Source organism: Acomys minous (genome assembly GCF_964271855.1).
Source record: "Acomys minous genome assembly, chromosome: 14".
Classification (NCBI taxonomy): domain Eukaryota; kingdom Metazoa; phylum Chordata; class Mammalia; order Rodentia; family Muridae; genus Acomys; species Acomys minous.
Window position 1 is genome coordinate 24213565 of NC_140496.1, and position 23499 is coordinate 24237063.

The following is a 23499-nucleotide window of genomic DNA, read 5'->3' on the forward strand; positions in this document are numbered from 1 at the left end:
TTAGATGCTTCTTTGTTCCCACCAGGACTGAGCACCAGGGAATGGGCACATTTGGTTTAGTTTTAATTATCATGTTAGTGTTGTTCTTAATTTTCCAGATGACTTTTAAGCCTATAGGACTTGGTGCCAGAGTTGGAAGCCGCCTTCTTCTTCTTCTTCTTCTTCTTCTTCTTCTTCTTCTTCTTCTTCTTCTTCTTCTTCTTCTTCTTCTTCTTCTTCTTCTATATTCTATCTTCCTCCTCCTCCTCGTGTTCCTTCTTCTTATTTTCCTTCTCCTCTTCCTCCTCTTTCTCCACCACCTCCTCCTCCCCCTCCTCACCCTCCTCCTCCTCCTCCTCCACTTCCTGCTTTCTAAACATTTGAGCAATTGCCCTACAAATGAACAGGGTCAGCTATGCTGGGGAAGATGTTCTGGGCTCTTTCTGAAGACAGGCCCTTCACTTACTTTGCTCATTCAGTGTTAGTTAGGGACATATCCCTAAATGTAAACATTGAAACACTCAGGTGTGTCGATGTCTTTGTCTTTGTCTTAATATTCCTCTGAGGAAGTGTGTGTGTGTGTGTGTGTGTGTGTAGGTATACACACATATTTATGTGTTTATAAGCACACTTTCACAGAAGAAAGAAGCCAGAAGTCAGTCTTAGGATCCATTGTCCCTTTTCTTTTTGACTCAGGACCTCTCACTAGGGCTCGGGTCTCACCAATTTGCCTAGAATGGAAGGCCAGGGAAGGCTAGTGGGTCTGTCTCACTTTTCTGGAGCTGGGATCACACTCACCATGTCTGCTTCTCCTATAGACGCTGGGGATCAAACTCAGGTCCTCATGCTTATGCGACTGACACTTTATCAACTGCCTATCTCTCCCAAACCACCTTGCATGTGGGATTTTAATATATAAAAAGGAGAAGGGATAAGTGACTCGAGTCAGTGAAAAGTACAAGACATTTAGGGGCTGGGGGGCTGGGGATCATAGTTAGAAAGAGAAGGACGCTGGGCATGTAAACTGCTTCTCAGCTTACTCACATACTCTATTGATTCCAGTCCCAGTGCGTTTCTAGCTTCAGCCAAAGAAGCTTGACATTGTTCTCCAGTCCTTTTACAGTGCAACCTAACCCTGTGTCATTCATGATGCACAAAGATGCACAAAGGAACTGCCTGGGCTGGCCTCGGCTGACCGTCCAGACCTCGACCCTACCCGTGGCTTTTCCGTCTCAATCTGCTGTCAAGCCATTGCTTTCCTTTTTTGTTCTCAAACCCGTCAGCCTCATGTTTCCTCCGAGCCTTCGCAGATGCTGTTCCCGCTGCCTAGCAACCTCAGTTTTAGAAAAAAGGATCATCTTTCCCTTGGTTCCCTCCTCCCTCCCCTCCCTCCTACTGGTTGTCTGAGTCCTTTGTTTTGCTATTCTGTAGTTAAATGTAATTTTATTCACTTGTTACCCCACGTCATTACTTGGAGGGGGCCCTTGAAAGGAGAAATGGTGCTCCTCTTACAGTTGCATTCCCAGTTGCAGTGCTGTGACAGGCACCCCCCCCCCAGGTTCCAAAAAATTGTTTCTAGAAAAATCGATGAAGGGGCAGATTCCAGAGGCCCTTGTGTGTCAGGCTATAAGCTTTTAACCTGAGCCTTTGAACAATAGGAAGCCAAGAGAGAGATTTAACCAGGCCTGTGATGAGCATGGCATGGGTCTGCCTGACACAGAAAATTAAGTTTAAAATATTTTCAGTAATTTTACTCATTCTATGACTTCCTTGGCATGCCTCTGTGGTGATGTGATGAAGGGCGCAAAAAAAAAAAAATGATTTTTCCTTTCTCCAGTAAAACATAAAACCTATTCCTGCAGGGCCTTACGCACACAGAATGGAAACAGAACCGACTGGCCCTGTCCAGACAGGCCAGAACTGGTTAGCAGGGGGGCAGTGGGTCACTGACAGCAGAGGGGACTCTGGTTTGCAATTTTAAGGGGACATAAAATGCTGGCTGGCTTTCACAGAACACCAGGCTGAGCTGCAGAAAACTGTAAAATCTCCCTGTTGCAATATAAATATGGGATGAAAGTTGATTAACCAATTTTATGTTGTTATCTGAGCCTTCAATCCATTTGCACTTGAATTAAAAAGACAGAAATTGAGTTTTGGATGGACAGGCATTTTTCTGCAGGCAGCATACTTAGGAAAAAAAAATAGGTTTCAATTCTCTCTTCACTTGAAATCTTTATGTAGCAGAAGATTTTCTGTGGTGTGGTCCTACTGGCTTTTGTGAAATACCTGCCAGGGTTTCATGAGAACTGGAGCATGCAGCCTTCCATAGAGAGAGTATCTGCACTGCTTTTCGGGCCATGGTTGCTTTATTTTGTAACTGGATTGTAGCATCTGCTCCCTACCCTGCCCCTAGTATACTCTACAAAGCCTTGGGCCATTACTGTCCCTGTCCTCAGGGGTGTGCTTCCAAGGTGCCTCCAAAGAACTTAGCACCCAGCCGAAGTTCTCACCATAGAATTCTTTGGTATTGATCATCAAAGGCATTAACAATCCATCTACACATAGGTACATTTCTGAACTTGCTCTCCCGCCCCTCCGCTCTGTCATCCTTCTACACTGACATACCAAGTCCCGTTAGATTACCCAGGCTCATGCATCTAGGTATCCAAGAAACCACAGGAATATGTATTCCTGTCGATACCAGTCTGCCTTGCTTTCATCCATTATCACTTCCAAATCTGTTCATCCTTCAAATCCTGATCAAGGAAGCAACGGAGACTAAAGCATCTTCCCCTTTTCCTGGTAGTGTGATTCTGCAAAGCAAGTACTGTGTCAGAAGGGGCCACTTTGGTCAGATGAAAGAGAGAAGTGAGCTTATCTAAAGATATATGGTCTCCATTCTAAGTGTCTGCCCACTGGCTTCTGCTCTCCTGTGCTGTCTCGCATACATTGACTCTAGACAAAAAGCTTGAGTGTGGTATGAGTCTCTGGTTCTAACCCATGGTATTGGCTTTAACTTCCAAGGTCTTGGAGTTTTGGGGGGAATTCCTCCTTGATTTTCTTGGACACTTTCTTCTTACTTTTGATGGGTGTAGGGTTTATTTAGGCCTTCCTTTGAGATGGGGTTAACTTCATATAATACAACTCTATTGTTCCCCACACTACAAAACAAAATCAGTCAGTTTGGCCTTTAAGGCTCTGACCCTTGACCTTGTGCCTGGCATTCAAGTCCTGGATCTGGTGCTGTTCTTGAATACGTCATGACATTGCTGCCTAATAGGGGCATTCTGTCATTCTTTAGTGAGCCAGTGAGAATTCTTTTAAGTTCCTCTTCCAAAATCAGGACTCAAAGCCAGGCTCTCCTAAAAAGACATAAGCTTGGACATAGAAGTTAATAGCACTGAACTGCAAGAAGCCTGATAGAAATGAAACCAACGACCTTGGCTTTCACGAGACTCTCATGAGAACTCCGGTAGCATGGCGCACAGCACACTTCCACCCAAGTGCTGCGATAATGTGTGTGAAGCTTACTTGGCCCTTTGCAGATTTCAGTGGCAGTTAGGAGTTATCCTGGTGTCTGGACTGAGGTGTAAGCATGGTGCCAGACATCGGCTTCCCTTGAGAGCCAAGGTTTAGAGAGTGGCAGTCCCTTCTTGAATGGGGTTCCACTCCTGTAAGAGACCACAGTGCCACTGGCGTGAGTGGCTGTGATGAGTTCAGGTGGTCCTGGGGATCTTATTCCATCAAGTCTTATTGTCACAGGTGGCTCAAACTTTAGAATTTCTAACATTGCTCAGTGAACCTCTCTTAGAAAATCCTCTCCCCAAGTCAACTTCATAGTCCTAGGGAGGGGTCTGAGAATCTTTCACAGAACTCCAGCAGCTTCTTCACGCTCTGCCAAGGAAAATGGCTCTGGGCCATTGCAGGGACTGGAGTGGACAGCACCCTCTATTGTCCATCAAGATACCAGCATCTAGTTTCATTGCTGATGCTGATTTCCCAAGTGACCTTTGATGCTTCTCTTCTTCTCCTTACACTCCCATTTCTTTAATTGACCAATAAGAAGCACTGGGCCAAGAGACCTCTAATAGCATCTGAAATGCCTTCATGGTGTAATTGTTATTAGTGCATGCCCCAGGGGCATTCCTCCACCTGTGTGTGCCTTGTTGGGATGCTGACCTAACAACAACGTACAATGCCCAACACCCAACCTGAAACACGCAGCAGGCACTCGGTAACTGCCATGCCCCCATAAATATTTAAACATGCAATACTAAAACATGTTTGAGTGTGCACTTTCCCCATGCCTAGTTCCAGACGCTTTGCCTCACTAGCAGTGTGAATTCCACACTGACTTAGTTTGGATATTCCCTAATGCAGACTCTAACATGAGAGGAGTTTACTTGGAGACTGTCAGCAGAAGACACGATGAGTGTGTGTTTGGAGGGGAGGGGGATGTGGAATAGAGAAGTGGGGAGCAGCTGTGCAGGGTGCATTAATGATGAGGTCACTGTTACCGGTGAACTAGATGCAATCTCTAGGATTGTCTAAAAGCTGGCGGAGCATGGATCAAAATTGCCCCATTGTGTGTGTGCATGGAAATGTATGTGCCCCCTCATTTATTGCCTCCCAACCGTGGACTCCTGAGCATCTTTTGAGGCACTCTCTGGTTGCTTAGTGTGCTATTGCTGTGGTTGATTTGGGATGCTATTGTGAGGAAGGCTTCCTAGCAGAGATACAGATGACACTGAGCTATAAGGTCCTCAGGATCAGTGACCACTTGGGTACATGGAGGTCTATGATATACTGGATTTGGCTCATGTGAGCTCCAAGAGCCGGCTGTCAACTGGTTTAAGAAATTTTGCCAGCTGGTTATTAAACATACACATTACTAAAAATTGCATTTAGAAATGTATAATTAAGTAAGTGATATGAAAGGCAAAACTAATAAAACCTCAAATCTCATCTAATTATTTTGCTATTTTGTTGTGCTCTATGCTCCCGAGGTTGTTGTCACCTAACGATTTTTGTTTGAGATTTTTCCCAGGGAGATGCAAGCAAATGTCTATGCACTTCAGATGGGGAGCTGATGGTAGAGAAGAGAAATGATTCCACCGCAGTCCAACTTGATGAAACAGTTTATTGGGATGACTTATAGAAATATGAGTGAGGGGGCGCATACAGGCAGCTGCATCACTGAAATGCCTACCGAGCCTTGAACCTAATGAATGAAAACTGCAATTCTGTACCTCTCCACAGAACTTCATGCAGGCAGCTCCCAAGGCCTGCAGTCTTTACTGCCCACATAACCTTAGAAAGGAGGGGCCTTGTGCATCTGGTGAATTTCAAAGACTCCCTGTCACTTGCGAGTTGTTTACACCTTCAGTGTTAAGGAGCCTCTTTCTGTAGAGGGATATTTCAACTCAGAGGAAACTATTATATAACATCTATTCATACAGTAAAAATGCAATGTGGTGATGCATATGGATGGCAGCCATTTGGGGAAATATTTAGACCTGGAAAGTGGTAAATGATATTATGGCTTTTATTTCCTATTAAAGGATGAGTGATAAAATGTTCACTAGTATCACAGGATGAGCTGTTTCTAATAAACAAGGTCAGGGAACCTTTGGTACCCTAGAACCGAGGCCCTAACAATGCTGCTGCCCTGGCCACAGTCAGCAGATTGTAGACTTGAGAAATGGCCTATGGATTCAGCAAGGAAGCCTTCACACCCCCTGCTGTCCTGACCCACACCACCAAAAATGGTGCTTCTTTGCAGCTTGCCTCTTCTCTCGCTTGACTCAGATCTGCTTCCTCACATATAAAAAGTGGGAAAAAATAACAGCACATCTGGACCTTCAGTTGTAATGGAGTCTGAGAAAGATGGTACGTTAGTTATTTGTCTTGTTGCTGCAAAGAAACACCCGATCAAGCAACTTGAGAAAGAAGGATTTGTCTTGGCTTAGGTCCAGTAGTTCCACTCCATCATAGAAGTACAGTAATGGCCCCAGGAGCTGGAGATGATTGGTCACATTATGTCCAGGAAGCAGAGGACTTGACACTTATTCTTGTGCTCAGCTCACTTCCTCCTTTTTACACAGTCTAGGACTCCAGCAATGACAATGCCCATATTTAGGGGTTGTTATTCCCACCTCAATTAATGTAATCTAGATTATCCCTTACAGTCTTGCCCAGAATTTTGTTTCCATGGTGATTCTAAATCCTGTGAAGTGGACAGTCAAGACTAAGCAGCACAGATTTAGGCTTCTGACTTCTGCAGAACAGAAAGGAGTTACAATACGTGCTGGAAGAGATTTGCAGGCCAGCAGCAATGGGCACCTTCCTGAGGATGGTGGCTATTATCAGAGGCCTCTTGCATTCTGATCTTGAGCATCCCGAAACCCAGTGCAAAGCAGGGTATATGGTGAAATTTGTATATTCAATGAATGAGTGAGTCTGGAAAAGGAGATTATATTTTCTTCAGTTCTTCTTTATCTTCCTTAAGAATTGAATTCTCCATGAGAATTGGGCTCAAGAAGAAACCTGTGGCCTGAAATAAGTGCCTCTCTTTGCTTTTCTTGTTCTCCTTTCCCTCTTTGTCTCCAACCCAGCCTCCTTCCCCTTTAGGTCTTTTTGTGTCTACCCTGTCAAACCCACCTCATTGCCTCAGCTTCCATGCTCAGGAACCGGTCTTTTCCCAAGGCTGCACCAAGGCACGCATCCTCAGCCTGCGGTGCAAGCCTGTGCAACGCCTGCTTTGCCTCTTCCAATCACTCACCTCCTTTGAGGCAACCCCTCGGGGCTGTGGAATTCTCAGTTCTACAAGAGCATATCATCAAATCTCCGATCTGGTGTTAATGGGAAATGTGCTCCAGGAAATGGCTTTGGCCTTCAGGGAGAGCCTGGCTTCTGTCCCTGGGAGCTACCCCACGCTCTTGACTAGGAGAACCCGTGTGAGTACTTCCCATTCAGTGCTCTCTGGGGCACTGCAGGCTGGGGAAGTCCACACGCGTTTTTCAAACCATGGAATACATGGCTAATTTACAACACCACTGCCTCCCACTTTGCCTCACAGCTCAGTAGAGCTTTTGATAATGTGTTCTGCAGGAAGAGACCTTGGAATTGTGCTGCTAGAGCTGGCTTGTAGTGTTGAGGGTCTGGCTTTTTTCTTCTTCGTAGATTTCAAGTTCAAAGGAAGTGTAGGTGACTTCATTTCGACCTGGATGTTCTTTGGTGAGTACCAAATAGCCACCCTGCTAGGTCTTGAGACAGAGGTCCAAGCCTTTTCCTGAAACTGAGTTCTGTTGGAGCGAAGCCTAAGGATCTCCAGATCAGCTGGGCTCCTTGCCTGGGTAGGAGACACCTGCGCTCCTCTCTCTGTGCCAAGTCTGCCTCTCCTGTCTCCATCCTGCCTGCTGGAATGGGGTTTGTGGACTGATGAGTTACTGCACATGGGGAAGGGGAGGGCACATAGCTCACTGTCCATCCCATTTAGGCAATGAGAGCAGGATTCCTTAGGACATTCTTTTCCAAGCTGAAGGAAAAATAACAAAGAGTGGGCAATTATCCCCTAGAGACCCAAGAATATTGGGTTGATCGATGTCATCACTGAGGAACACAGATATTATTTCTGATAATTAGATTGGTTTTATTCTGGGACAAGATGTTGGAAGTGAGAACTTCCTGGCCATATTAACATGTGTAACTCCCAGTCGCCCGGGTATGGAGCTGGAGTGTAAACACTGTTTCTTGCCTTCAATCTTGATAGAAAGTGTTCCTGACAATGAGTGTTGGAAATCATGTTGGTAGAACTCAGGGCTAGCTCACTTTGGTTGAAAGTGGAGGAGAGCAGATACATTACATTTATTGATAATCTACTGTGGGACTAGAATTGTTTTGCCTGCTGGTACCATAGCTGTTTCAAAATCAATGGAGACCCCTTGCCTTGTGGAGCTTGGAATCTAGAGGATGCATCATAAGAGGTCAGATGCTGAAGCTGCCTTTGGGACCACTCAACACTAAGGGCTTAAGGTCCTGCAAGATTTTTAGTGATCCTCTCTGTGTCCTATAGTCATTTCTTCTAAGCAACTTCTTACTTCCAGCTCCATTGAGAAAGGCACAAAATATCCCCTGTCTATGTCCTGTCCTGTCCGGGTCCTACATTGATGAAGAAGAAACGAAAGAGAAAGTTCAGTTGGTCATCAGAAAAATGCCAAGTAAGTGGCAGGGCCAAGCTCAGAGAGTTCAAGTACAAGGCAGGGAAGGGGAGCCGATATGGGAGACAAGACATCCAGACTTCACTGTAGACCTTGACCATCATTTAAGCCTGAAGAATAAAGCACATGCGGGAATGATAAACCATCGTGGCCTGTTGAACTGAAGCCGTGAAGGGAAAGGACTCAGGGCTTGAGAGATGGCTCTGTTGCGAAGAATGTGCAATACCTTTGTATGTGGGAAATGTAAACAGAATCTACTGTCTTTTCCATCAAAGTGCTAAATAAGACAAAACTTCATTCAAGAAAAACAGCTGTCAAGAAGCCACTTGGAAGAAGTTCAAATATCTCCTAGACCCACAGTTCGTGAAATCAAAACGTGTACTCAAGGCAGTGTCCTGTTTTCAAAAACTGTACTATGCTAAGTCATTCTGAGTTAGTTAACCACACTCAGAGTGAGACATGGGTCCACGCTGAATTCCCTGCCTACTTGATTCACATGGTTCCATGGCCTTTTGCACTAGTAACACTTTCTGCATTGATGAGTTAACTTTGGATTATATAGCCATTTCCATGGGACCCCAGGCCCATCTCTGACATGCAGAGGAGTGAGTTTGGTACCCAGCATCCATGTCAGTAGCTCACATGTAACTGTAGCTATGGCATCCTCTTCTAGACTTCACGGACACGTTCCCTCATTTGTGCACCCTACCCCCCGACCCCCAAACACACACAACTGAAAACAAACCTCTTTTTTTTTTTTTTTTTTGAAAGATTGCCTTGTACAGCACAAGGCAGACGGGTTTCTTCTTAGCTTGGCAGCCTGCAGTGCAGGTGCTACACATGCCGGGGAAGAGCTTCCACGTGCTGCATCCACAACAGGGCTCCGTAGGGTGTGCCAAGACACCACAGGCTGCTTTCTAGTGTCCTCGTTTGCTCTTTATAATGGTGTGTGGTTCTGAGAATTGATTTTTTATCATTGTTATCGGCATCACCACCGTAACCTACACACATCATCTTCATCATTATTTGTTGTCATTGTCACCACCACCACCATCACTATCATGTTCTCTGCCTCACCTCCTCCTCCTTCTCTTCATCCTTCTCCTCCCTTTTCTCCCTCATCATCATTGGCTAGTCTGGACTTCCTAGGTCCTCTTTAATTTTTCCCTACTTCAGTCATTTCCCTTCAGTTTTTTTTTTTTTTTTTGCCTCAAACATCATTTATTCAGTTCTGACCCCTATATCTTTTCTTCAGCTCAAGCTTAAATGCCCCCCCCCAGAATGCCCTGCATTCTTTTTTAATTGAACTCCAATATATACTCAAATCCATCTTAAGGCCATGCTTTCCAGGAATCCTCTTCCTATCTCCAGAGCTGCCACACACGAAAGAATAAGCATTCATCCTTTCCCCTCGGTATTCCTGCACGGCTATGGGTTTTTGCGTACTAGGGACTCTGACATCCCCTCTGGGAGAAGGAGCCAGAGCTCTTGCAGCTGTGCCTGCTCCGGTACACCCGTGGTGGTTCTGGGGAATCTGACCCTCCCACCAGACCCGATTGGATGGAGATTTCCAAGGATGAGTGGGGCCTTGAAAATCCTAACGAAGTAAGTGCTCCAGGGGTGTTTTCTCATCTGGTTCGTTTGAGAAAGCTGCCTGAGCTTCAGGACCACCCAATTAGCAGTTAATTGTACCCCAGTTTATCTTCTTCTCCAGTTAGTTCTGCATCAATTAAGCTCCTCAGAGACCCAGGCTGTAGTGTTTAATGTTGATTGGCCCTGAGAGCTGGGCTAAGGGTGACTGCTGACTGTTGTACAGTAAACTGCATGCACTGTCTGTGTGGTGGGGAGGCATTTCTAGGATGGAGATGCTAGAACTTTTTTACAAAGCTAATACCCAGGATTCTTCCTTGTCCCTCGGCTCTGTAAGGCTGGACCCTTCCCATTGTTTCTGGACTAACCCAAGGTTCTCTTACTCCATGAGCTCACAGCAGTGCCTTCGTCAAGGTGTGAGGTCATGACCCTTTGCTCCCTCTTATATGGAATTACCTAGAATTATTGCAGCCCTGGCTGGTGAGCTCCAGAAAGTTCTGGTGCGGAGTCCATAGCACATTTATTTATTCTTCCCACCCTCTTGGACAAAGGGCACGTTTTATCGATGCAACATGGAAAACAATGACTTATGTATAATTTTAGTTCAGTTCTCAGCAATGCTATTAACAATTAAAATAACAGTGGGGTGAGGGAGATCTCTCAGTGGTTAAGTGCACTTGCTTCTCTCATAGAAACCCAGCACCCACATGGTTTTTCTCAATCCGTCAATTTCAGGGGACAGGACACTCTGTGCTGACCTCTATGGCCATCAAGCACACACATGTGCATGTACACATGTGTCAGCAAAACAATTACACACATAAAATAAAATTAATAGTCTAATTTTAAAAATAATTAAAGCTGTACTGCAAAGAGTATGAATTGATGTTTGGTGTGTTTTTGATGTGTGTGTGTTTGTGTGTGTATGTATGTATGTATGTGTGTGTGTGTTTGTATGTGTGTGTGTGTGTGTGTGTGTGTGTGTGTGTTGTGTTTGTTATTCCACTCAGTCCAAAGGTATACTTTACCCTTTTTACTGACCAGCTCACTGGCTTAGACATTACTGACATTTACAATTTTTTTCTGAATGAATAAAATTATTAATATCTCAGAGTAAGTAGCTAACTTTTTAATGATATCCCAGATCTTTCACTATTCAAAGTCTCCAAGTGTCTGTTCCATTGTCGTTACAAATAGAAATGAAAAAAAAAAACATTGTTTTGTAACTCTCAACACCTCTGGAAAATATTTAATATAGCACACACATGCAGTGAGCTCTCCATAAATTGCTAGCTGTACAATATAATGCAGGCAATTTAAGACATAGACAGGAGACAGAGCATATATTTCATTCCTATCACAGGAAAATCAAAACAAAACAAAACAAAGGAAATTATCAAAAACCCAGTGTGGGTGGCATTGTGATGGAGTTGGTGCACATATTTTGGGAGACTGTTTATCAGTGCACCCAAGAGTCATATATATTTTTATATACCTTTACCAACAAATAGCAGTTCAAAGAATTGCTGCAAAAAAAAAAAAAAAAAAAAAAAGAATTGCTTTTAGAGAGGAGCAATTGAGATGTAGGCATCAGTGTAATTTACAGAGCTGAACATAAGGAATCACTTCAACGCAAGTGGGGGCAGGCTCCTGTAAATGACTGCAGGCATGTAATGGGATAGCTCAGCAATTAAAAAGGCCAAAGACAAAGCCTAGGCAGGAAGTCTCAGTGATGGGAAAAGGCAAGCCTAATGCTAAGAACGCTATGCTGTGTACATTCAGACTAAAATGATACAGACTGATATCTTTACTTACAGAGTAAGAGAGAGGCAAGGAACAAAGAGATGTGAGTGTACCTGCTTTGTTGTGTTGGTGGTTTTAAATTTAACTTTTATACGCAGAATTGCCCCGTGTTTTAAGTCATTTTGATGGCTCTGCGAGGCAGCTTTTATTACCTGTCTCTTGGTAGTTTATCAAAATCACACGTTGAGGAGAAGAGAGTAAGCCTTAGGTGACTGTGGAACCTTTAAGAGCTGGGGCCAGTTGGGATGTCTTCTGGTCGCTGGGCTATACCTTTTCAGGAAACCTTGGGAGCCCAGCGTTCTTGCTTAGCTGCCTTATCCTGACGGGAGGTTTTTGATCCACTGTGTTCTTCCTCCATGATGCACTGCCTTGTCACAGGCCTAGAGTGGCAAAGCCATTCCATCACGGACTGGGACCTCCAAACTGTGACATTAATTCACCGAGGGATTTTTGTTATAGTGATAGAAAATGACTGACGCAAACCATGCGGAGAGCAGAACATGCATCCAAGAAGCTCAGGCACGTGCGCATGCACACACACACACACACACACACACACACACACACACACACACACGACTGTGAGGAGCATATTTTGAGGCATTACCTGTGGGATGACTTGCTTGATGACAACTGATGGCTGACAGACAGACTAGAAGATGGACATTCAAGTACCAAACAATTTAGCACACAGCACGTACTTAAAGCATGCGAAGAAGAAGGGGTAGGCTGCATTTTGGCATTGGGACGCCCTTCTGATTGCCCACTGCAGCCTTCAGCTTCAACAAGACAGCACCTCTGTGGGAGTGGATTGATCCGCAAGCCTGGCCAGCGATTCTGACTCAGCGGGCCTTCCCAGAGGGCAGGCTTGCTGTCCCAGAGCAGGGTGGGCATTGTCCTCACTGAAAGGACAGATATTTTAGAAGCCAGAGAGTTCTAGCCACAGGTTGGTAATTGCCCTGCCCCCGGCTAATGCTTCCATTCTTGGCTCTCACAATACAGGTCAGTCTCTTGCTCATTTTTTATCTCCCTCAATGGCGCCTGACATAGCCATCTGTATTAGGATCTCAGGCAGCCACGACTTTCCCAGCATCACCATCCACACTGCCAGGGCCCCAGTTCAGGCCCTCGTCATCTCCTCTTCAGATAATTATGACGGCCCCTAACCGGTCTCCTCGAATCTTGGCTTACACGGCTCTCTTCCATTCTCTACAGCAGGCAGTAGGCCGTTTCTAGTGTGCAAACTGAGTCATTTCACTTCGCTGTTTTGAAACCTTCACGGGCTTCCCCATTGCTGCACACAGACTTTCTCAAGCTGAATTAATGAGGTTTCACAGGGTAGGGCTGGAATGGGATCGGGTCTAGCACAATGGGGAAACCCTTGGCTAAGCACACTTCATCAGGTGTTTTTAGACATTGGTTACAGGACTTCTCAGAACCTTTAATATGCTGAAGCAAGCTGCGAGCCTCCAAAGGGATACTGTACAAATCAACCGCTGTCACTACATTTGCCTTCTTAGCAGGGTGTCTTTGGGTCCACTGAGCTAGTGTTTAGAACAGCTGCAGAGCCTCTGAGTTCTTCACTAAGGTACAGATATTTCTTTATTTTCTGACCTCTGCTCATCTTTCCAGCTCAAATTCCTGCATTGCTCTCAAATCCCTGTTTTCTGATAACTCAGCGTTGTATACCTGTACTTGTCGTGTCTAAAAATGTTTACCTGCTCCGCTCTTTTGTAGCCTGCTTAATTCTTACTTACCCTTGACAGCTCCATTCAGTCTTGGCTTTTCTGGGAAATAGTCTTCCGTCCTGACCTATCCAACTCTATGAGGGTTGAATTGCTCATCCACTTTTCCAGTGTCTCGTGGTTTGCCGTTATAGTAACTGTCCCATAGTACACACACACACACACACACACACACACACACACACCACACCACACACACACACACACACGCATACACACACATACACAACACACACACATACATACACACACAACACACACACACATACACACCACACACACACACACACACACCACACATATACACACACACATATACACACACAACACACAAACATACACACACACACAACACACACATACACACACACACACACACACACACACACACACACACACACACACACGGGAGGGGAAGGGAGTGATTCTTTATGTAGCCTTGAACACTAACTACCCCCTGTCTCAGCCTCCAACTGTTGGGGTTACAGCAGAGATCCACATACCTGGCTGCTTTACAGGTCCTAACAGTAGCCTGTTAGTGCTTTCATCCGTTGTGCTGCGTCTTCCTCCAGTTAGAGTTGGCCCTTGTTACTTAGTGACCAATTACATAGTCAATGCTTATTGACCAAACAAGCACAGGTCGGGTGAGCACTCCCTATCTGAAATGCCACAGGTCAGAAGTATTTTAGACTAGAGAGGGATTGTTTTCCCTCTAGCCTTCAGAAATATCACACACATGTATTTTGTGGAGGGAACCCAAGTCTAACCACGGAATTCATTCATATTTTATTTAGACCTCATACACATAGCTTGAAGGTAAATTAGTGTGGTATTTTAAATAATTTGGTATGTAATTAAAAGTTCAGTGGTGTGGAATCCCTTGCTTGTGACTTCATGTCAGTGCTCAAGAAGTTTCTATTTGGGGAGTATTATAGAGTTCAGATTTTTGAGATCATATATAGATTTATTCACTTATTTACATCTATAATCCATCCATCTATCTACCTATCATCTATTATCTGCTCGGGTTTGTTGCTGAGACCAAAATAATCAACCTAAACAACTTAAGGGAAGAAGCATTTAATTTTGCTCATTGTTTCAGATGCTTCAATCTATAGTTGCTTGGATTCGTGAGCACAGGAGGACCGTCACAGCAGTGGAAGTGTGACACCAAGTTGCTTCTCATCACATGCTGACAGGAGGCAGGAGAGGAGCCGAGGTGTGAGGCACACTCTTAAGGACCTGCTCACAGGCCTTTCCTTTAGTGAGGACTTACACTTTAGCTTCGAAAAACCCCAGAAGCATTGTCAATGGCTGAAAAAAAAGTCCCCAACATCCAATCCACAGTGGAGACACTTCATATCCAACCTGAACTGAAAAACAGTGAATTTTCTAAGACTGATGGCCATGGTGGCAAAGGATTGCCCAAGGGCAGGCATACCAACACGTGATACCTTCTTAGGTGTCCATCCAGCCACACACAATCCATTTGTGTCTCCCTTCCTAACCTTTTCCCACAGCTGTTCCCTGCAAAGCTGACTCCTGAGTCCATGTTAGTTTCTATGAGCAACACTATGGCAATTTGATTTATTCCTGGAGAATTTGGGCTTCGCAGTTGTCAGAAGGTTATTTTAAAGGGAGTGAGTAAACTTCAGAGCTCCGGTGGTCTTTCTGTGTGCGAGCCGATGGGGAGACAGAAGCTGTAGTAGGGAGGGAGAGGGGGGAAATCAAAGGCCTAGAAATTATTTGTGAGGCAGCAAAGATGACGGGATATAGTGTCCAGTATACTTAAGCTCTTTTAGTTTTCTCATCTCAGCATGCCTCAGGCCAGGCTACCTTGTCTGCCCTTGAGTTATGAGTCGATTGTTACAATACACTTTCTACTTTCAGTTCAGCTTCTTTGAAGGGCTTTTTGTTTTCTGTTACCCATGCAGCCTTCACTGAACAACATCTCGTTCTTTCTCCTTAGGAAACTTGAAATGCAGATAACCCTCTCAATACGCGTCTCTGTCGCAGCCACATTGTGAATATTAATGGCAATACTTAAGCAGGCCGATTGCACATTGAGAATATGAAATATGTGTGTCACTTAACAACAAATGATTGTCAACATAGCGCCGGGGCTGGATTAGTCTCTCCCAGATTGTCACACCTGATGCGAGGGGAAGCTAAGGCAATGTGTTTATGCCAGCATTTATGGATCCCAAGGTCAAGACCAAAATGTACAGCTTCAGGAAGGTGCTTTCCCACTAATGATTTGTTATCATTAACTTGACTCGCGGGTGGATTTATAGAAAGAAAAATGTTAATAAAAGGCCCTCTGAGCACCACTGCTCCTTTGCCGAGCTGTCATTCCATTAAGCAAATCCGAGGCAACGTAATTGCTACAAGATTCTACATATCTGCAAATGAACTTGTGAATTTATTTGGGAAATGAATGGGTTTTAACTTGGCTTGTTGAATTAATTCTATCTTCTTTTTCCCCCAGCCGGAAGATGTTCTGACGAGGAGTTTCTAATAGTCATAGCAGGCATTCCAAACAGTTTGCTCTTGAGGAGATTGCAGAAAATAAATTCTGACTCCATCACATAACAATGGTACGGCCATATCTAACTCCTGGTTTCCTCATTCGTCAAATGGGCATAATAGTATTTAGTTCATATGGCCACGCATACATCTGACGATGAACATCTGTAAAGTTAGCAAGCAGGGTTGGGGCGAGAAGTCAGTCTGTAAAGTGCTTGCAGAGTGAGCACAAAGACCTGATTCCTACCCAGGTATAGGGATTAGCAATCCCAGGGCGGGGGAGGCAGAGACAGGAGGATGGCTGGGATTAGGTAGCCACTCCATCTTGGCAACTTGATGAGCTCCAGATTCAGTGAAAGGGCTCTGTAGGAGAACAATGCGGTGAAGAAGTAAGTGATTGAGGAAGACACCTAAAGGCAGCCTCTGGCCTCCACGTGTCCTTGTCAGTATATACGTAGGTACCTGTACACTCAAGCACACATACACATATAAGAATATGTACACATACAAAAGGGCTAGTGGGCAATAATTATCAGCTATTTTTTCATAGGTCTTACATCTATTTCTGTGTGTGCATGTGTGCCATAGTATGTGTGGGGGTTCAGAGGACAGTCTGTAGAATCCCAATATGCTCGTCCTTTCCTGTGAGTGCTAGGGGTGGAACTCACGTTGTCAGCCTTTTTACTGTCTCAACCATTTTGCCAGTCCCCATTGTTTCACTTTAAAATGTCACGATCGTTGCTATAAGGACAAGCATTTGCATACATACTAACAAGTGTGAATGCATGAGCATCGTCTGGAGTTGGGGTTTCTGATAGACACAGCTTGGGAAGAGAGGCCAGCGGTCCTCAAAGCAGACCTACCCGAGGCTTCAACCTGACATGCTGTGATTGACGGAGGCAAAAATCCAGATGTGAATGTGGGAGTGGGAGTACCTCACAATCGTGTTGCCTGGATGATTTGGTGTTTGAAATATTTACATTTTTGACTGTTTTATAGTATTCCACACACACACACACACCCAAATGTCTATAATGAACAGCAAACCTGTGAAGGCAGCATGCATGATAAAACCTGAATAGGATTTGATGAAAGCCCTTTGGCACTCTAGTTTATTTGACTGCTTTCTTTTGTTTTCACTTTTATTCTATGTGCATTGGTGTAAAGGTGTCAGATCCCTTGGAACTGGAGCTAGAAACAGTCGTGAGCTGCCAATGTGGGTGCTGTCTTTTGGCAGAACAGAGAGCACTTTTAACCACTGAGACATCTTCCCAGCCCCTCCTTTGACTACTTCCTGTTTGTTTTCCTTTTGGCTCATTTTCTCAGCACCTGGGGGTAATAATATCACCACAGGATATCAGTATACCCCTGCCTACTCATTTATTCATCTAGCCAACAAATCCAGCCCTGAGGAATTGCCCTCCAGTGGAGCACAAGTATCAGGTGTTTGTTCTCACAGGGTTTACATTTTATAGGAAGAATAATGAGATAGAGAAGATCTCAGAGAGTAAAATGCAGAGCTTATTACGTAGTGACATATGATACAGGTGAGTACAGCAAATCAAAGCAGGAGAACATGACGTGTCAGTACCTGTTGTTGGGGACCATTGATTCAACGCAGGCTAGCTGGGGCTCAGCAGTTAGAGACACTGACTGCTCTTCTAGAGGACCTGCTTTTGGTTCCCAGCACCCACACTGAATACCTCACCACCAGCTGTAATGCTAGTTCTTTTTTAAAAATATATTTTATTAATTTATTCATATTACATCTCAATTGTTATCCCATCCCTTGTATCCTCCCATTCCTCCCTCCCTCCCTCCCTCCCATTATCCCCTTACTCCCCTCCCCTATGACTGTGACTGAGGGGGACCTCCTTCCCCCGTGTATGCTCATAGGTGTAATGCTAGTTCTAAGGGATCTGATTCCTCTGGCCTCCTTGGATACCTATACACATGTGTGCACATGCAAACACACACACACACACACACACACACACACACACACACACACACTTAAAATAATAGAAATAATTACTTCAAAGTAGACTTTCTGGGAGAGGGTATGTTGATGAGGTAGTATTTAGATAAAGGCCAGAAGGAAATGAAGTAGTAGCCACTCAGAGAGATATGAGGGACATGTGGGAACTAAGGTCTTAAGGAGAAAGAGGCAAAGAGTGTGAATAACTCTGAGGAGGCTGAGGTGGCTGCAGTCAATCTAGTAACAGGCAGAGAGGCAGGTGATGAAGGGGGCACAGACGGCAGATGTAAAAAGCACTTTGACCATTCAATGTTGAAACTTGGACTTTGGCCTTCCTATGGTTTGGATAGAACGTACCCTGCACAGATAGGCTCCTGGGCACTTACTGCTTAGTCCCCAGCTTGTGGTATTACTTCAGACAGGTATGGAAACCCTAAGAGGTGGGGTCTACCTGGAAGAAGTGAGACAGTCATGAGGGGTGGGTCTTTAAAGGTCTCATATCAATGCCCCCTTCCTCTTGTCTGTGTTTCCTGGCCACCATGGTGCAGACTGCTCTGTCCCCTGCCAGAATAGTTTTATGTCTCTGAAATGGAGCTGTCTTTTCTGTCAAGTATTTTGGTCACAGTGATGCAAAAGCAACTAATTCAGACACTGAGAATGGAGGCAAAGTCAGTAAAATTCATCCACAGTGCTCAAGGCAACAATTCAGCTCGGCGGTGCCATCTTGAATGCCCTGGCCATCCTTGAACTGCAGGTCACCAGGAATGTGCCTAGGGAGACTAGAGTGGGGGTAATGACACTTCTACTTTATTTCATTTGAGTTGACCAGAATTTAAAAATCATCACTTGATTCAGGTATTGGAAAACTTTCATAACTGAGTTTAGAACAACTCAAAGACGGGAATCTTAGTTCCTCAACTGTCAGTTTATGAGGCCTAAATATAAAGCAGGTATTTCCAATAAAAATTTAGCATCTAAACTGAAATATGGTATAATTAGAGAAGACACTGGATTGCAAAAGGTGACAAAATTAAGGTTAAAAAACCCCTTCCATTGTATTTTTAGACTAATGTTGAAATAATTATATTTTGAATACATTGGGTTCAATAAAATAAAATAACAGATTTCACCTGTTTCTTTTTGCATTTTTTAATATAAAAATGAATCTACTAGAAGATTTAAAATTAAAGACATGATTCACATTCTATTTCTATCAGAGAGGGCTGACTTGGGGAAAAACTTCTACCTCTCTGGCAAGCTACTTCATTCATTCATCAGGAATGTGCAGGGTACGTACAGGGAGTGGAGCCCAGTGCACAGAGAGGAAAACACAAGGGTTCTCTGACCTCAGGAGACTTAGAGTGGAAGAAACAGAAGCTGGACTTACATATTGAGGGTTTGGATAAGAAATACCCCGAATATGCTCCTGGGTGATGACTGCCTGGTCCCCAGCTGGTGGCATCACTTTGTAAGGGTACAGAACCTTAGGTATGTATATGTATAGTAACAAGAATTCGTGAATAAGGAGGCCAATTATTTGAAAACAACGAGTAAGTAAACACTAAAATAATGAGAAACCATGGTGGGAGAAAAGAGCACCCTGGAGAGGGCCCTTAGGTGGGAGATGGGGGAAGGTTCTCTGTGAAGGGGAGGAGTTAATGGTGCCAGAAAGGTAATGATCCAAACTGGCATTGAAGTCCTCCCTACCCCCACCCCACCATGATGTAAAGATGAGTTACCAATATCCGTGTTCTTTGGGGCAAGGCATTTAGCTAGAAAGCTATTTCCTTGGGAAAAAGGGCTGAACCTTAGTCGTAGGTTCAAGTGGAGTTTCTGCTCTGGCTCAGGTGCTAATGAGATCCTGGTAAGGATTTGAAATGTAGGTCCTTCGAGGGATGGAAGTGCTGAGCAGGTGCTGGTTTCATCAAGGAGGCAAACAGGAGCCAAGTTGCTCTGCAGGCTGAGTGAAGAACACGCACGGGAGACTGGGAATGAACACGTTGTGGGCAGAGACTCAGCGAATGAGGAGGAGACAGGAGAGAAAGGATGAAGTGCTCAGCCCTGAGGAGATGTGTGAGTCCTTGGTAGGGAGAACAAGCAGTGGGGTGCCCAGGGCAGGCAGCTTGGCCCAAAGGTTTGGAGGTGGGAGCCGGAGACCAAAATGGACCATGCATCTCTAGTGGGTCTGGGTTCTTGAGTTCCAATTTACTGAATTAATGGTCGGAGAGATAAATGAAATCTAAATATAAGTCAGATATTCCCTACAGATGTGTATAACTAGAATTGAGATTGTCTGTAATTATAAAATCCCCCTGCTCCAGCATCAATAACTTATGAGGGAATAGATAAAGGACATCTTGATTATGACTTTAATGTTTACTGTATGGTGAACTCTTAATACTTTGAATGACTGGGTTAATAGAGTATATTGATACTAATTTAATCAGCTGATTTTTAATTTGGGGGAAATGCAAGAAGTTAGAAAATGTTAAATGACAAATATGCCTCCCATTGTGTTTTCCTAGTGAGAGTTGCTGTTGTGGTCCTTATGCAAGGTCTGCACAGCCCAGCCCAGCTTTCTTCTCTGAGGAAGTCTCTAGAAGGCCTTAGAGTGAGCCTTCTAGAAGCCGGTGTAGTAGCGCAGTGCACTGCAAGTGCATCTAAAGCCTTGGAGCCACAGTGGATGCCCAACCACAAGTTATAGTGTTTAATCCTGCCTTCTCCTCAAAAGGAAAACATGGTTCAGGATTTGGATGTACATGGTTTCTTTCCAGCCAAAGCCTTCACTTGATGTCCCTTGTCACTGTAGTGAAGTAGGGACTTTAACTCTAATTTTTGTTTTGTTTTTCGAGACAGGGTTTCTCTGTGTAAGAGCCCTGGCTATCCTGGACTCTATTTGTAGGCAAGGATGGCCTCAAATTCACAGAGATCTGCCTGCCTCTGCCTCCTGAGTGCTGGGATCATAGGTATGCACTACCATACCTGGCATTTTTTTGTGTTTGCTTGTTTTGTTTTTGTCTTTGTTTTTGGGAACTCTAATTTTGAACATTGCATATATGGGATGTCTGGTGGCTAGTTACATGGTAGGTTCAAGGTTCAATCCTAGATTTTAAGAAAATAGTGATGGTGCCAAATCTATGACATGAAGGCAGAAGGGACCTAGTTCACTCATACAACACTGATGGAAAGGGAGAGTAGAGATTTATCCAAGATCACACGATGCCTTTTTCATCATCAGTTCCCTTCTAAATGAAATCCCTCAGGGTACAGTTAGTCCTCATCCAACTGAGGTCAGACAAAAGTGACCCACCCTTCATCTAGCTCATTACTGAGACAATACAACCAAGATTTATTGAGCACTGACCTTGTACCAGGGGAAAAGCCTGTTGATTTGGTCTCAGCCTGGTTAGGAATCTGTACACACACACACACACACACACACACACACACACACACACACACACACACACACACATCTACAGAGACATCCTGGAGGCCGCAGCTGCACATCTGGCTTTCTTCCCACAAGGAGGCCAGTGGCTGCTACCCTTAAGCAAAGGAAGGACAGGGCTAAGAGAACTGGCAAGTCAGTATATGGCTTGAGGAATCAGCTAGTGCTGTTCCTCTCAAGAGTTCAGGGCTGAGGGCTGTATAGCAGGAGATGAGTTCTGCTCTAGTTACTGGACTGCTTACATTCTATTTATGAGCACATTTCCTGCCATCTGGGTTATGTCCCCACACTGGCCTTCATGCTGAAGAACCAAGTCACTCTCTCACTCTCTCTCTCTCTTTCTCACACACACACACACACACACACACACACACACACACACACACAAACACACACACTTCTTTTTTAATGTATTCCAGGCCAGTATACAGAAATGTACAATGGAGTAGAAGCACAGCCTTGTTATGACAATGAACTGTGGGAGTAGGGATTCCTATGGATAGTGCAGCAAAGAGACTTAAGAGTGAGCAGGGATGCCCAGGAGTCCATCCTAAGAGAGACGTGTACCTCAGAGCTTGTTGGAGAGGCTCTAAGTGACCCAGCTATGAACTGGGGCCAGCTATGGCTATGGACCAGGGGATGGAAGGTCATGGGTATGGTAACACATAGGAGGCAGGATGGGATGTTGGTGCTTTCCTGCTGTTCCTTGTGGTTCTAGGTTTGCTAACTGATTTTTAGGGCATTTCATATCCCTAAAAATTACATTCTTTACCTGAAATGTTCTCAAGTGATAGCAAGAGTTGATGTCTGTAGGCCTGGAGTCTATGAATAATTTTTATTGCTAATTTCCATTTCTTTACACTAAGCATGTTTTTCACAGAGTTTACATTACTTTATAACAATGATAGCTGAACAAAAAGATTTTATTCTCTTTCTCCTAAAAGATAAGGACTTCCATGAAATAGATTGCTAACCTGGAGCTGAGATGCCCATTTCTAACTCTCCTGAACACCTCCCTACCGAACGCTCATTCTCCTTTATTCTCTGACCTCACATCTTCATCAGAAAACAAACAAACAAACAAACAAACAAACAAACAAACATGACAATCTGAAGATTGTACGTAACTTATTTTATTTGAATATCTGTGCTCGCTGGTCTTAATGTCAACTTGACACACAAACTAGAGTTATCTGAAGAAGGAAACTTAATTGAGAAAATGTCTCTGTAAGATCTGACTGTAAGGCACTTCCCTGAAGGAGAGATAAACATGTTTTTTGTTTAGACCACAAATGGTGGATGAGAAAAAGACTTGTGAGAGAGCAGGTGATGTTTATCCCCTTAGAAGTCAGGGGGGAGGTTGGTTATTACCCAGCTGAAAAACATCCTTGAGCCAATTCTGAGAGGAGATATAAATGTGAGCCAAAAACAGGAGGTGGGGCCTTTGGAGACTTGGGATAGTTCTGGCTGCTCATTGCTCCACCTCGAGGCGCTCCTAGAGAGAACCTCTCGAGGGAAGGCTTCGGGGCTTCAGGCTCCGGCTGAGGTTCTGGGTTCTGTCTGCTCCAGGTTCCAGAGGGGTTCTGGGTTCTGGGTGCTCCAGGTTCCAGAAGAAATCTTGCTGATCGTTCCTCGGAACTGATATCCTTATGGTTTCATTATTGTATTCTTTAATCTTCTTTTCCTTCGGGTTATAAGTGAGGTGCTCTCAGTTAATAAGTTTGTAATAAAATATATTTGTTAAGAAAATTGAGCCTACACTTTCCTAATTTATTTAGTCATTTTATATCCTAATTGCAGCCTCCCTCCTCTTCTCCCACTCCTAGGGGAGGTCCCCCATGGTACCAACCCTCCCTGGTACATCACATCACTGAAGAACTACTTGCATCTTCTCCCACTGATGCCAGACAAGGCAACCCAGTTAAGGAAACAGGATCTAAAGGCAGGCATCAGAGTCAGAAAGGGCCCCCCGTTCCAGTTGCCTGGGGACCCCCATGAAGACCAAGCTACATGGCACATCTGCTACATATGTCTAAGGGGCCTAGGACCAGTCCATGTACGCTCTTTGGTTGGTGGTTCAGTCTCTGTGAGCCCTCATGGGCCCAGGTTAGTTGACTCTGTAGGTCTTATTGTGGAGTCCTTGACCCCTGTGACTCCCTCAATTGTTCCCTCAACTCTTTGATAGGATTCTCCCAAGCTCTGTCTAAT